This window comes from Fundulus heteroclitus, chromosome 20 (genome assembly GCF_011125445.2).
Source record: "Fundulus heteroclitus isolate FHET01 chromosome 20, MU-UCD_Fhet_4.1, whole genome shotgun sequence".
Classification (NCBI taxonomy): Eukaryota; Metazoa; Chordata; class Actinopteri; order Cyprinodontiformes; family Fundulidae; genus Fundulus; species Fundulus heteroclitus.
In genome coordinates, this window is record NC_046380.1 from 11,909,271 (window position 1) to 11,924,611 (window position 15,341).

Sequence of the window (15,341 nt, forward strand, 5' to 3'; positions counted from 1 at the left end):
ATTTTTCATGTTTGCCTGCCTGTGGAAGCACTGTTTCTGCATTGGGACATTTACGTTCTTGAATATTTACTGATAATGCAATGCACTAATAGTTAGGATAGACTGATTTTTCTGAGTTGTGGTTAAAAAATGTTTTCAATTAAACAATGCCTTGCTACCATGAATACCGCTAAGTTTGATTGGTTGACATTAAAATAGAAAAACTGGTTCAATGAATGAAATTAATCTCATTTACATGTCTTTAAAATAGTTTTTCAGTCTTCCTTAATTTGTTATTTAGATTTATGATCCAAACTTACTCCCAGTAGTTTTGTCAGTTTAGGGAGGTAAGTTGTATACATTTGTTAAGAATTGAAATGGTAAAAAGTAACACTGGAGGTTATTTGTGTTTTATGTTGGCTGTGCAATCAAATTTGAAAGTTACACTTTTCAAAAATAAAGCAAGATAATCAAAAATTCAGTTTGCATAATTTTTGGTTCGTGCAAAATATGACAATTCCAGAAATGATACCAGGGGTTTTTTATATATATATATATATATATATATATATATATATATATATATATATATATATATATATATATATATATATATATATATATATGTGTGTGTGTGTGTGTATATATATATATTTATGGGTAGGTGAAAGTGGGATATTGCTAAATATCAATTATTGGCCATAACAGAAATATTGATATTGGATATCATATCATATATCAGAGCTCTGATCAGAGCTCTGATTACCCCGTATGTTCCTAACAGAGCACTTCGCTCTCAGACTGCAGATCTGCTGGGGGTTCCTAGAGTCTCTAAAAGAAGAATGGGAGGCAGATCCTTTAGCTATCAGGCTCCTCTCCTGTGGAACCAACTCCCAGTTTTGGTCCGTGAGGCAGACACCCTGTCTATTTTTAAGACTAGGCTTAAAACTTTCCTTTTTGACAAAGCTTATGGTTAGAGTGGCTCATGTTACCCTGAGCTACCTCTATAGTTATGCTGCTATAGGCTTAGGCGACTGGAGGACATCAGGGTCTATTTTTCTCACTCTACTGAGTTCTACTGTTCTCCAGTTTTGCATTGCTTGTCGTCATTTCAGCTTTAAACTTTTTGTTCTCTCTCTTTTTTCTTCATAGTAGGTACACCTAGTCTGGGGTTCTGTTAGCTGTGACATCATCCAGAGAAGACGGCTCACCCGCTATTACCATCTAATGTAGAACAGATTACTGGATCAATGTGTGCTTATGTGCTTTTTTGTCTGTCTTGTTATATCTCTGCTCTGTCTTCTGTAACCCCCAGTCGGTCGAGGCAGATGACCGTTCATACTGAGCCCGGTTCTGCTGGAGGTTTTCCTTCCTGTTAATGGGGAGTCTTTCTTTCCGCTGTCGCTTCATGCTTGCTCAGTATGAGGGATTGCTGCAAAGCCATGGACAATGAAGACGACTCCCTGTAGCTCCACGCTTCTCCAGGAGTGAATGCTGCTTGTTGGGACTTTGATGCAATCAACTGGTTCCCTTATATAGGAAATGTTTGAACAATCTGTATAATCTGACGCAATCTGTATAATATGATTAAATTTGACTTTGTAAAGTGCCTTGAGATGACTTATTTAATGAATTGGCGCTATTTAAATAAAATTGAATTGAATTGAATATTGATATCGGCCCACATTTTCTATCGGTACCTCCCTAGTTGTGTCATATTCTGTGTGGGTTACTTTTTGTGTGTTTGAGTTGCATTGATTGTAACATTAAAGATTGTTTTAGATATTGCATTGAACGCGAGCACAACTCTGTTACATGCCAGTCTGGTAAAAGATTTTGGAGGGTTTTTCCAAAAATGTATAAAGGTGTATAGTTTGAGGAGCAAGTACGCCTCAATTTTAAATATAAATAACACATTTCTTTAAAACCTAGAACATGTAAAAAAGAGGATGTGGGAAATTTGGAACAACAGCAGCAAATACTACAGTTATGTAGGTGCAGTATTACTCCATAAGCCTTTGTTAAACATGAGAATTGATGTTATATTTTAGGAAGTTAAACATTTTCCAACTTAAAAAGCACAAATGAAACTAAGTATCTCATTAAAGACTTTCATTTTAGTTTGATGCAATATAACACCATTAACACCTAACAGTTTCCCAAGTATGCTGTGCTGTTGTTGCATTTAACTCAACTTAAGAGGAACTCTGTTGATCCATTCTCAAACCGACCTAATCCTGGCAGGGGTCCGCGGTTAATGGTGGAGAGGAAGGGTACACCCTGGACGTGTCCCCAGTCTATCACAGGGAAATGCTTAGAGAGACAGGATAAAAACCCTGCAAACACACTCAGACCTAAGAGTAATCAAAAGAGGCTGATTAAAATAATGTTCATGTTTTGGACGATAGGAGGAAAAGAGGAGTATCTAACAGGAAGCCAAGCATGCACAGGGAGCCTATTTAAATTCCATGCAGAAAGGCCTCTGGCTGGGATTCAAAGTTATAAACGTGCAGCAATAACAGCAACTGCTAAACAAAACTAAGAATAATAATAAAAACATTCTCATTTGTAGAAAAAAATGTTTCAGCAATTATACAACTTTTGCATTTTCTATTATTTGCATATGAAGCATCTCAACAAAAGGCATTAATGTGTGCGCTTTTGCCAGTAATATCTAGCATTGTATGAAATGTTTTATAAAAGGACATGGGGTTTTGATTAGGTTAAACTCTCCTTTTGTTTTATTTGAATTATTAGTGAAATCTTAATTGACAAAAAAAAGGGGGGTGGGGGGTAGGAGATCAACTGTTGGTGTTTGTGTTAAGTATCGCCCTGTCTTGGACACATAAAAGTACTTTCTGAAAAGAGTCCCTGCAGGAAAAACCTTTTGCACCATTTTAAAGAAGTACTGGTGCCAACACTTGGAAAGAGATGTATGAGGCTGTGGACATTCAATTGATTTTCAGTCAACACATAGCTCACATAGTCTTTTATGTGTTAAATTATTTAAGAACAGCAGCTTCAGGGAAGTGAATTTATATCCTCCCTAAGGAGCAGGCAACTTACCTGTGTCACTGAGTATTTTGCATCAGGTATTTCACACATATTCAACTGTATTAGTTAAGTGGCTTTTCCCAATTCTCCTCTGCTTCCAGGGGTTGATAAAGGTTTTAAGATGGAGCCTCGGGGCACTACACATTATCCACACTGAGAAGGTCTCTATCATTACCACCATGTATTAGTAAATGGTTCATTTCAGCTTTCCTCTCCAAGCATCTTTTTTTTTCCATCATACAATGGACTTCTTCCTGCAGCCTTCTTGGTAAATGACCATATTCATTATTCATCAAGGATTAGTGTCATAATCGATTTTGTCTGAGCGCTCAGCAATTCACACTGTGTTTTTAATCCAATCCCCAAGAGATGCTGAACTTTGTCACATCTAATTAGGTCACACGAGTCAGCGAGTCTGAGGCAGCTTTTACAACTTCTTCATTACATGCTGGAGAATTGGTGGCCCATTCCTGGTTTGAACCATGTCCATACATTTCCAGCACTGGCACAAGGATAGAGCAAAGACATGCCATGTGTACTTATTGGCACGCTCAGCCTGCAACACATCCGACATGCTTTGCCGCCGTGAGTAAAACATGCACAGTTAAGATTCTGAATATTTGGATTCAATTATGACCCACATTGTAACTCCAAAAAGATTAGTGTTCCGCCTTTTGAGTTCCCTCCCTCTGAAGCTGCCCTGTGTCTCTCCTGGTCCTCTGTTGATGACCACCCTGTTCTCCATTTGCAGCTGTAAGATAGACCTGTGGTGCATTTGACATCTGTATCTGCCAATGTATGTGCTAAGCTTGTCAGCTCCGTGGCACCCACCCTGTCAGTCAGACTTGGCTCAAACAGCCTGGGACCACAGCTGTCATAATGATCCAACAATAGAAAAGAACAATCTGCTGATCCTCTCTTTGCCTGACTGAAACTGCCGGTACCTTTCAGACAGTCGTCTGAAAGGCATCGTGGTCGTTTTAAAAGACTACAGACAAGATGTAGACTATCATTATAGCAACGCAATGATTTCAAAGCATTGGTTACATGAATGCTACACATTAATTAATTTGTTTTAGTAGACGTTTGTTATGAAATGTCAAAATATGGCACAAACATCAAGATATGTATTACATTTTAAGTTCTAAATGTCTAACCAATTTCAGAGGAGACTAATTTTTGCCACAGGCTTTGTTTGTTAAATATATAAAATCAGCTCCAGAGGTTGATTTTTTTTTTTTCGTGGTCTTTTGGCATTTAGAAACGACTATGAAAAGGTTGCTGTTGAAGGCATTCCAGAAGGGTATTTGGAATCTAAGTGGTAACAGAGCATATGAATAGAGCTTACAAGACCATCCAATTATATTTAATAAATGTTGCTCTAGGCTTTTGATGTAGTACTGATGTATGTACATGTATTGAATCCTCTCAAAATATATAACTAGTTCTACAGAACATAAAAAAAAAACTTGCCTTAAAACTATGTGGAACGATCTTCTTTCAGCTTTGAGTTCTTGGGGGATCATCTTATCTACTGGTTGTCCCACACGCCAGTCATTGTGACACGCTCACGTCAATTTGCCTGCTCGTTCCTGGCTAGTTTCTGCTTGCTGGCTGTGCACGCACACTTCTAGTGTTTATGTATCCAAGCGCGCTTCGGTCTCAAGAGTCTCAAGAAGCAAACTGTTTTACAAGTTTATGAGAAGAAGAGGAAGGCCTCAGAAGAAAGAAATAATACCAAAGTGCATTTGGGAGATTCTTTCATGTGATCCCCCTGAGGAGCGGAAGAGCAGGTAGGATGGTCTTGTGCATGTGTTCAAAAAGTGACTTGGGCGTTTCTTGGGCTACGTTCACACTGCAGGGAAATGTGACCCAAAGCCGATCTTTTTGCCCATATGCAACCTATATCTGTCTTTTTCACAGCTTTGTGAAGGGCCCAATTCCGATCTTTTCACCCCCTAAAATAATCTGACTTGTGCCACTTCCATATGTGGTACTAATTCGGATACGTTTCAGATTTTTTTCAAAGCATCCGCTGTCTGAACAGTCATGTTGCATTCTATCACACCACTGTCCTGTTTCTCACTACACATCCACGCACGGTAGTAGCAGTTAGCGCTCCACATAGACCATTAACATCTGTGCTACTTTCTTCTTACCTTACTTGGTCTTGTTATGATATGGTCTTAATATTGTCGCTCCCATTGCTCAACGGCTTTCGAATAACAAGGAGAGATGCTGGCCGGTATCCGGGGTTTTTTTCTTTTCAAATTTGTTTTAAACAAAACTGTATTGAACACTTTTAGAAACAATTACATTCACCATAACTTCCAAAAACAGTGCGCTGCTCTGTGATGGCTCCTTCTGGTATCTATGTATGTGTAACAAACACACTGATAATGCAATATTTCTTGTTGCATGAATAACTGGTTCATAAATATAAAAATATGCAACAAAAAAGTGCATCCTCCACAGGCTATCTATAAATCAGCATATTTTTTTAGATTTTGGAGACCCATCAACTCCTGGGGCAGAAGCAGTACTTGTAACAACTTTTGATTGGACTATAAACAACACTAAACACATTTAGACATGTTTAATTTATTTTTCTTAAAGTTGCCTCACATGTTTGAATCTTAAACTGTTCAGCATAGGTAGTTCTCCAGAATGAAAACAAAACATAACTAGAAAAACAATTGTGAATGTTTCAAAGATAATTAAAGAATGGCAAGGCACTTCCAAAACTATTTTGGAATGCACTCGCAAAACAATTTATATCCCTAGTGATTTGTATGGAGACTGTAATAGAAAATATTCTTGTCTACTTCTAAATTCAGACTTTGTGCAAAACAGATTGTCACTTTTAACAGAATGGCATGTATAGTCTTCATCCTGTGTTTGCAGAGATGTAAGGTTAATCAGAGTTCCGTTTCTGGGTGTGTGTGCTTACATGGTCGTAAAGCATTCTTAGAACTTCATTATCTCCTGTGTGTCAAAGTGTGGGGATGATGGCAATTTAGAGTGGGTGAGGAGAGCTGGGTCCTCCCCAAGCTTTAGGAGAGGTTGAAGGTCAGGAGCCAAGATGGAGCTGTTATAGATCACATGAGGCTCCTCCTGTTTGTGTACGTATGTTCCCTATAAAGACACAGGGTTTGTCTAACCAGGAGTGCATTTGGGGAAGAATGTATATTGAATGCTGTTTGCCTTCAGTAAAGACTGGTCTCTCTATTGAAAGTGTATCCTGCTTCTTGATAATCATTTTTCAATGACATGACATAAAAAAATTGCATCATGACAGGCCAGCTAAGACACAGTTCTTGGTAATATGTTTCTATGCCTACTAATGTTTAACAAGTTCAATTCTAAAGATTTAAGCTACAAAATTGGCTGTGAGCAACCCTTTCTGAAATGCTTCTTATTTGAATTCTCACAATTCTAGTTTGTACAAAACCAACGCATTTATTTGTTATTGTATATTCAATGTAGTAGTTTAAACAGAAAATCAGGTTTTTCTTTCACATTCTTCTTGCATGCTACAGCACAGCCACCACCTGTGTCAATTTCCAGGTGTTGAATTGAAGTAGACATTGCCTTAGAGCCACACATACATACATACATATATATATATATATATATATATATATATATATATATAGATAGATAGATAGATAGATAGATAGATAGATAGATAGATAGATAGATAGATAGATAGATAGATAGATAGATAGATAGATAGATATGAAATCTGGAACTGATTTATTAGAGTAAACACCTCTGTATTTCAGTGTTTCCATTTTCTTTATTGCATTGTCATATGTGGTTAAGTACCTGGCACTACAACCATCACAGCTGTAAGTATGTTTAATGGGCCTACAACAGGAATATGTGTGTGCAGTTTATTTGTAGATATTACAATTTATATTCTTACTGCAGTGGATGTTTTCATTAACTTAGTGGGTGTTGAATTTAAGCTTCTTGTGGAAGACTCCTCATGTAAATATGTAAGAAGGTCTTGCAAACGACAATAGAAATGATTGTTAATGTTTTTACCATGTTAATGTTTAGGAAATAGAGCAAATGGGCTATCAGTTGGTCTCGTCATTCTGTTACCCAAAGTAGAGTTTAAACAAGGCCGCTGTGATGGTAGGGCTGTCATATGGCAGTGGGAATACAATGCTGTTTGCATTCAGAGTGCAGTCTGACTCTCCCTTCTCAATGAATAATGCAAGGATAGCACACTAGGTGATAAACTCTCAAGTGTAAATCTACAGAGCACATCAGTTAAGTGGCTGTATTTTGACACTAGATTGTCAGATCAAGAAGGTTCATACAAGTCTGTAGAGAGCTGAGACAGAAAACACTTCACTGTTAACTACACAGTAATGGCTTGGCAAATCTAAGGGGGAAAAAACATGTTTTAGTCCCTAAATCCATCCCTTTCTAAACAGGTTAATATAACCAGAGGGAAATTTCTGTCTCCATTAACAATTTCAGAATAAGAAGGAAAATTATTAACTCTAGAAGATAAACTCTCACTGCTTTTTACCATCTATTTTATCTTAAAGCATTAAGTGAGTTTGCAATTGTTCAAATAATGGAAAATTTAGAACAAAACCATCCAACATGCGCTTTCTCAATTAAATATGGTCTGATTAAAACCCACTGTAATAAAACGTTGTTTAAATAAACTGTAAATACGCACAGATATAAAATAATATAAAGGTTTAAAAGCTGAGAATGCAATACCTTTTCACTAATTTATAGGTTATTTAATGCATCAACACATTCATTTTCAAGTACCGTATTGTTCTTGCCCAATGATGCTAGAGATCGAGACCAGACTCTTCATGACCGTGCACAGATAAGCGGGTATGGACAATAGATGGAAGAATGGAAAACGTATTGTAACTGGAGGCACACAGTCTGCCTCAGTTCATCATTTGCCCATAAACAGAAGATCTTGAAAATGGGCTTTAAGTGAATGCAGTACATATATTTATGTTGGAGATTAATTTTGGAAACAAACAAATACGCAAAAACAGCCCATTACTGTTAAAAAAAATACATCTTTACTGTTTATCATACAGTGTGGTGCTTCCTCTCTTTTTTGTAGGGCTCCTATCTTTAAACCAGCATTGCCACAAACAATGCTTGTGGTGACGTTGATTTGACTTGAGCCGCTCTAAACCAGTACACACTGAAGTGATTTCCAATCATCATCACAACACACAATGAGGTAAGTTGACTGCAGCGCATTGGTTTCTCATTAAGTCCTGGAGAAGGAGACGGGCTTTACGTGCTGTCTCATTGAAAGAACAATTAAACCCTGATGCCACTGCCTACTGTACTCTGTTCCACTGCTTTACATCGTTAGAGCTCAAAGGTGCTTCACAGTGCTCATGGGAACTAGCTCCCAGGTCCTTACAGCCATCCCACTTATCAAAAGGATTTGTATGTGCTTTGATTGTGCTCAGACCTTTGGAGAAAAGTGAATTCAAAAAAGCTCACATTCTTCCTTGAAACTTTAAATCATTTGATTGTTAGAAAAAAAGAAATGCCAGTAGGCTTCTACGTTTCTACTGCTCTGTGTAAATTATCATGGAATATACATGAAAATCTCGGCTGTAAATTTTGTAAGAGTTTGGTCAGTCACAGAATAAAAGTAATTAGGAATATGTACATTTTATCAGTTTAGATTAATAAATTAAAAATTTAGATTTTTTTTGTTTTGTTTTGTTTTTTGACAGTTGCTGAATAGCCAGATGTATTCAATATTTTTAGTTTGTGGTTTCAGTGCATCTTAATCGCCAATATAAAGTTAGTTGTGACTATTCAGAGGAATCTTCCAGAACTATGTTTTGTCAGCCCCCAATTTGTTATGTAAATATAAATAAATAATGGGATAATAATGTAGGTTATATAAATCGCTTGCTTGTCTATCTGAGACATACCGGAAAAGAGTTTTGAGAATATCTGGATTTGGGAGCAGAGTGAGCACACTTGTGAGTGGTTTAAACTTTTTGGAGAACTTTGGACTTAACCATAGCGTTACATGTTGATAGATGTTGAACTTGAAGTGGGTGAAACTCTCCCATCATTACACTGCACTTTAACCAGGAGAGAACGAAATATGTAAGCTTTTGTTTTGGGGAGGCAAACTTTACTCACTTTATACAGAAAAAAATAGAAACATTTTCCCATCTTAGGCGAGAACATGCTTTGTGTGTATATTTGTGGTTTATCCTGTCATGATTAATTATATCTTTGTATAAACTCAACTGTCTACTGGGAACATACGGTGCATCTAAAAAAAATTAATATAATTAAAAATATCAATATTTTTTGTTGCTCATTTCCCAAAAGTGAAACAGTGAAATATTTCAAGGCTCCAGTTATTGTTTCACAGGGAGTGAAAACCTTAATTCAGTATCTCGGAAAAAAAATGGCTATTTAAGCTCACTAAAAATTTACCTTAAATAGAAATGTCAGGCTTCTTAAAAGTATGGTTATTTCTGTGCAGTCAATTCTAGGTTGGGCCTCTTTTTGCATGAATTATTGTATCAGTGCCTCATGGCATGAAGGTAATCAGTCTGTGGCACTACTCAGGTGTAATAGCTTTTGGGTCATCTGCATTGTTGGATCTGCTATCTCTCATCTTTCTCCTGAGCTGAACCTAATGCTGGCTAATCAAGCACAGTTACACCATTGTCACTGAAACAACTTTTTGTGTGGGCAGGTACCAGGTCTTGCTATATAATGAAAATCATCATTTCCATAAAGCTTGTCAGGAGAAGGAAGCATGTGTGCTCTAAAATGTCCAGGTAGATGGCTGCACTGATTCTGGACTTTAGTAAACATTTACAGCTGATTGAAAATTTCACACTGGATTTCAAGCAACATGGATTCAGTGCCTATCCACTCTTCTTCCAGACTCTGGGACATTGATTTCCAAACAAAATGCAGACTTTGACTTCATTTGAAAAGAGGGCTTTGGACCACCACTCCACAGAAAAAAATAAATAAAAACCTGTAACTATTGAGATTGAAAAAAATCTCTTGGAGAAGTGATGAAACGTTTCAACCAGTGGTGGACAAAGTAATCCGTTTCATTGCTTGAGGGAAAATACAGATCCTACTGGACAATTATTACCACAATAAAACTAAATCAAGCTCTATTGAAGTATTACTTAAAAGAGCAATAAGAAGAACTAAAAAGTAGTGATATGAAGAACTAAAGGTAATATTTCAGATGGAATGTGATATGACATCACACCGCAACTCTCTATGTTGTTCTCCAGACTCTAGTTCACATGGGCCAGCCGGTGTGTGAGGACATGCGAGTGTGCATGTACGTGCATGCGAACAGCTGCCACTCAGGGCTTAGCCCCCCCCCCCCTCTGTCCTTGTATTGCCACTGAGCAACATGGCGGCAAGCACTCCTAGCAGATCAAAATGTTCTCCTACTTAATTAGTTCTTCCCTTGAAATGTTCTTCCAAAAGTTGATGCTGTTTTGCTGTTTTTATGGCACCTGGAGTGAAGTTAGAGAGAGGCGTGGCTTGCAGTAACGTAGTCAAGACCAGCTTTTTACAGACCAAGCCCAAAACCGGGCCCTCCGAGGCCAAGCCTAAGGCCAAATATTTAAAATTAGGTCTATATGTTTTTTTAAAACCAAGCAAAAAATTATTTAAAGCACAAAATCAAGAATTAAAAAGATCCATTCTTCAATTAAACTACTTCTGGCTATTAAATAATCATCATAGTTCAGCCGTTAGCTAAGCAGTTTTTCAGAGCAGTTATTTGTTGAACTGATGAAAATAACATGACACAGCTACTATCGTATTTGCTTTATCTGGGACTTGTTTCAACATGCAGGAACCGTTTGGGGCGGCTTCTGGCTCTCCCTGGGTCCGGAACAGATCCACAGAGTGCGGCGGGTACTAGGCTGCTGAAACAGGTCTGAAAATGCTGAAAATTGTGAACAACCCGTTACATTTTCATTTCCTCCTCTTTGATTAAACCTACCCCCCACTGAACAAAGACACAGCAATGAGTTGCTCTGTAAGTCCCTGGGGAGTAAAAGTCTTCCTCATGGATGTTTTTTTATTTTTATATTTTTATTTTTTTTTTTACACAGAAGCTTGAATCTACAGAGCAGAACATCTCAAAGCTGAATGCTCCCAGCACTTCTCAGCTTTGCAAATGTACACAGCATGTAACTTACGTGAGAAGCAGCTATCTACTTCGGACTGGTGAAATCCAACTTTCTAAGTGGGAGAGCCGAGAGGCAGTTCTGATTGCGTTTTGTGCCAAAGTTATCCTCACACGCTGTTTGTACCATGCAGGAAGAGAGGTGGTGCAATCAATGCACGCTGCATTGTAAATTAGTCTAACTAACTGCGCATTAATCGTTGGTTTTGCGGGCGATGTTGATTCTCGCCTTATGTGGGCAAAATGTGGGAGAGTGACAGGGGGGTGGGCTCCTCACTTATTGGAGACATGAGATGTTCCAGGAGAGGGGGCAGTCCATATCCAACCTGACATAACGACAAACAGAAAACCAGGTACACAGTCCCGTTCACACATTCCCACCTTAGTTCCCCCCATGCATACACTCTAACCCACACACCAAAATAAAAATAAGGGTGGGGGGGGGGGGGGGGTGGACAGCAGTACACACACTCGCACTCACAATACACATCCTAAACTCCCAGGTCCAGGCAAAAGCACCCCAGAGGGGCATCCAGCCCCCCGGACCTGGGAGGTGAACCCCATCATCAGGATGGGGGGAGGAGGGGGGGCACCACAACTTGACCTACCTGATCCTTACTCCAGTCCTAACCTCCCACCCTGATTCCAGCCCAGACAACCCACAGGCCTATCCATCTGGTAATGGGGCCAACATGAACCGAACTGGCCAGCCAACCAGAGCCCCACACCATGAACCCTGAGGCGCTGCCTCCCCCACACCCTGCCCTCTATACTTAAGCCCTACCCCTATATGCCGGGGAAGAGCAGAAGTCTCAGCCCCAGCCGATCTCCGGGACCCAACGGCCATCCCCAGTGCAGACCCTGACCAGGTGGCCCATTTCTCTACCAGGCCCCAAACTCCGGATGGCAATCGGAGAACAGGGTGTGAGAAAGACTCCTAGCCTGCCTCTGCCTGCTCAAATATTGTGTTGTTGCATGTTGTTCTGAAGTGGATTTAAAACTGGGAGGGCCAGAAGGGGCAAACCACCCTTCCAGATGCCTTACCACATCCCCAAATAATGTCCTACATATATGCATTTGTGAGAATATTATAAATTAAAGTGTCTAAGATGAAGCAGGGAAGTCCTCCCTGCTCCCCAGCGACATCCCCACCCTCCAAGGTCCTGCATGTGTAGCAGTATGATGCAGCAGGCAAATGGAGGCATCCAGGGATGTGGAAGAATGACTGGGGAGCAAGTTTTGTCACTAAAGAGTGCACAGCCCCTGATTGAACCACTGTGTGTGTGCGGAAGAAGTCAGGCTTTGTGTTTAGCTGCCACAACAGCCTTGTGGAGAAAGGGGGGAAGGTAGATCCAAATAAGCGCAGTCTCATGCCCAGCCTATAAAAAATATTTTTGCTGTGATCAGAAGTTTGCGGTTTTCCACTTTAAAATCCTTATTATGGTTCTTGCCATGGCTGAGGAAAAAAACTTCCTCATAAAGCCCTAAATTTTAACTCTGTGAGACAGTCATGTCTCTCCTCTCCGCTTCTGCCCTACCCCCCAAAATTTAGACTCTATGCCCAGATAGCACATTCTAGTCCGCTCTGCACATGACCTGCACAACATGCTGCATGGACTGGCTAGTTGCAGTGATACATAAAATATTTATTCATGTTGGGTTAGGGTTTTATGTCCACGGACCCAGGTCGGGTTGGACTAGATATACTGGGCACGATCTATACTCTGCCATGCCATTCCCCACATTCTGGTGTCTCTTAGCAGGTTTCATATATCTACTATTACCTACATAATTCAGCATGCTCTAGAATATGCCTTTAAATCAGTGATGTATTTGATGAAGTTACAACAGCGGACTAGAATGAACTCAAAATAAATATTGAATTGAGCATACATTTTAGATTTCATTCACAACTTCCCTGCACCCTTCATCACTCACCTCAGCAACAGAGCTCTCCACTGTCCCTACATGCTGACCTTGCCTCTGACTCACTCTGAGTATCAAGCTCCTACATCAAGGGAGCTAGAGATGGATTAAGCATTGCCTTTATTCTATTTCCGCCTGAAATAAGTCAGTTTAAAAAGTTGAGAAGATAGCATGAAAAAATATCAAAATAACAAATTATATATTTGGTCTAGTTTAAATTTTTAACCCAATGGTCTTCTCGCCATTTGACAATTAAAATTTTAAAGTTGTCAAACCATGAACCAAGCACCAAGACTTAAATGTCATGACTGAATAACGTTAAGCAGGCTAATGGATATAACTGGACTAACTTTCCATTAAAAAAAAATAAATTACAACAACAAAAAAAACTTTTCTTTAGTGAAGGTAACTTAATTTCTGCTGCTTTGTAAATAATTTCCTTTACAAAGGGAGGGAACAGATATTCCAAACAAATAATAGTTATCCAAGGATACCAATCTATACTAGTCCAATATTAATTAAAGTAAAGTAGTTTCCTCCTAATATTTAATTGAATGGTTAAGTTATTTTAACATTGCCTAGGGCTAATTTTGAGGCCACGTCAAAGAACAGGGTTTTAGCAAAAGCGGGACATTGTGAGATGTCAATGGAACCTCCTCCAGTTTTGAGCCACCAGCACAGACAATTCAATCCTTCGTTTTTACCGGCATATAGTATAGTGAGTTGTTGTACGTGACCAAAAAAAAAAACAAAACAGACTGCAGTTTTAGTGGGAAGAGTATTGTAACACTAAAGTGGAATTGATTCTTTGACAAAGCAAAAGAAGCAGTGCTCGGTGAACTAATGTTTATGACAGGGCCATACTGGGAAAATAATACAGAATTTGAAAATATCCCGGGTCACCTCCATCTGATTAACACAAACCACCAAGACTTGGTAGAGTGCATTTTGAATGTGCATCATCTGCACATGTCATCAACTGAATAAGAACAAAATACATGTTTCTGCTGTGGTGCATGGCTTAAAATTAATACTTTATAAATAATTTTTAATAACAGTAGTCAAAAGGGAACAAACGTTTTAGCCTTACGCGTTTTACCTGTATATGAAGACATGTTGTCGGTGGAGGAGGAGAATAAAACAAGCAAAGATGACCTTAGATCATTCTACTTGCCATTTTCTGTTGAAATGGAGGACCATCCATACTTTTTGCCCAGTGAGTGGGAAGAGAGAGTAACAAAGATAAGAAAAAGAAGTAATAACTGCGAGACACCAGGTGGAGTGGAGACAATTGATGAGGAGCGGAGCTTCTAAATTGACGCGGAGGTTGCAGGCTTTCTACGGGACAAGTACGTCTATTTATTATAACAGTGAAATTTATTTTGCTATTATGTTAGAAACAGTCTAGCCATCTCTGTCCTCCCAGCAGAGATGGCTAGTTTGTTTGTCTTCGTCTACCTGTCCCTCTCACCTCATCAGATGATCTCTGAGTCTGCATGTCACCAAAAACCATTTCACAAGGTGACCGCATCTATTAACTATCAGCATTGGCTTGGTACCAAGTACATGGAGGACATACTTGTTAACATTGTAACATTTATGACACTCCTCGGTAGAGATGTGTACCGAATGCAGTACTTTTATGGGCACCAACCGTATCCCGTCGGTATTACCAAGAACCAATTAACGGAAAATCAAACTTTACCAAGTTTCTGTAGCTAAACACATTATTGTGGCACTGAGGGAGTGGATGAGTGGGCTATTTTCCATGCCAGACATGAACACAGCATTGCACGCACAAGAGTGTAATGATGTCAGTCAACAATGCAATAATGGCTGATAGAAAGTGCTATAAAGTATGTCTCCACTTTTCAAAATGTGCTGCAGATTATGCTCGCTGCAATATTTGTGTGGCGGAGTGCAAGGCCAGGGGCAGGAATACTTCTAATCTAAAGAAGCGCCTGATCACTGATGCCAATTTAGTGAATTTATTGCTTTATTAAGCAACTTTTCAGACCCATTCAAATTTTTTATTTTTTTTTTCAAAAAAGTGACTTGCAAAAACTCCGACGACTTTCTTCTGTGTTCAATGACTTGCTGTGAAAGCACCAATCGTTCTGGAGTTAGCTGCCTCACAGACAATCAGCTGCTGTCTTGTCCAGTCAGAGCAAAG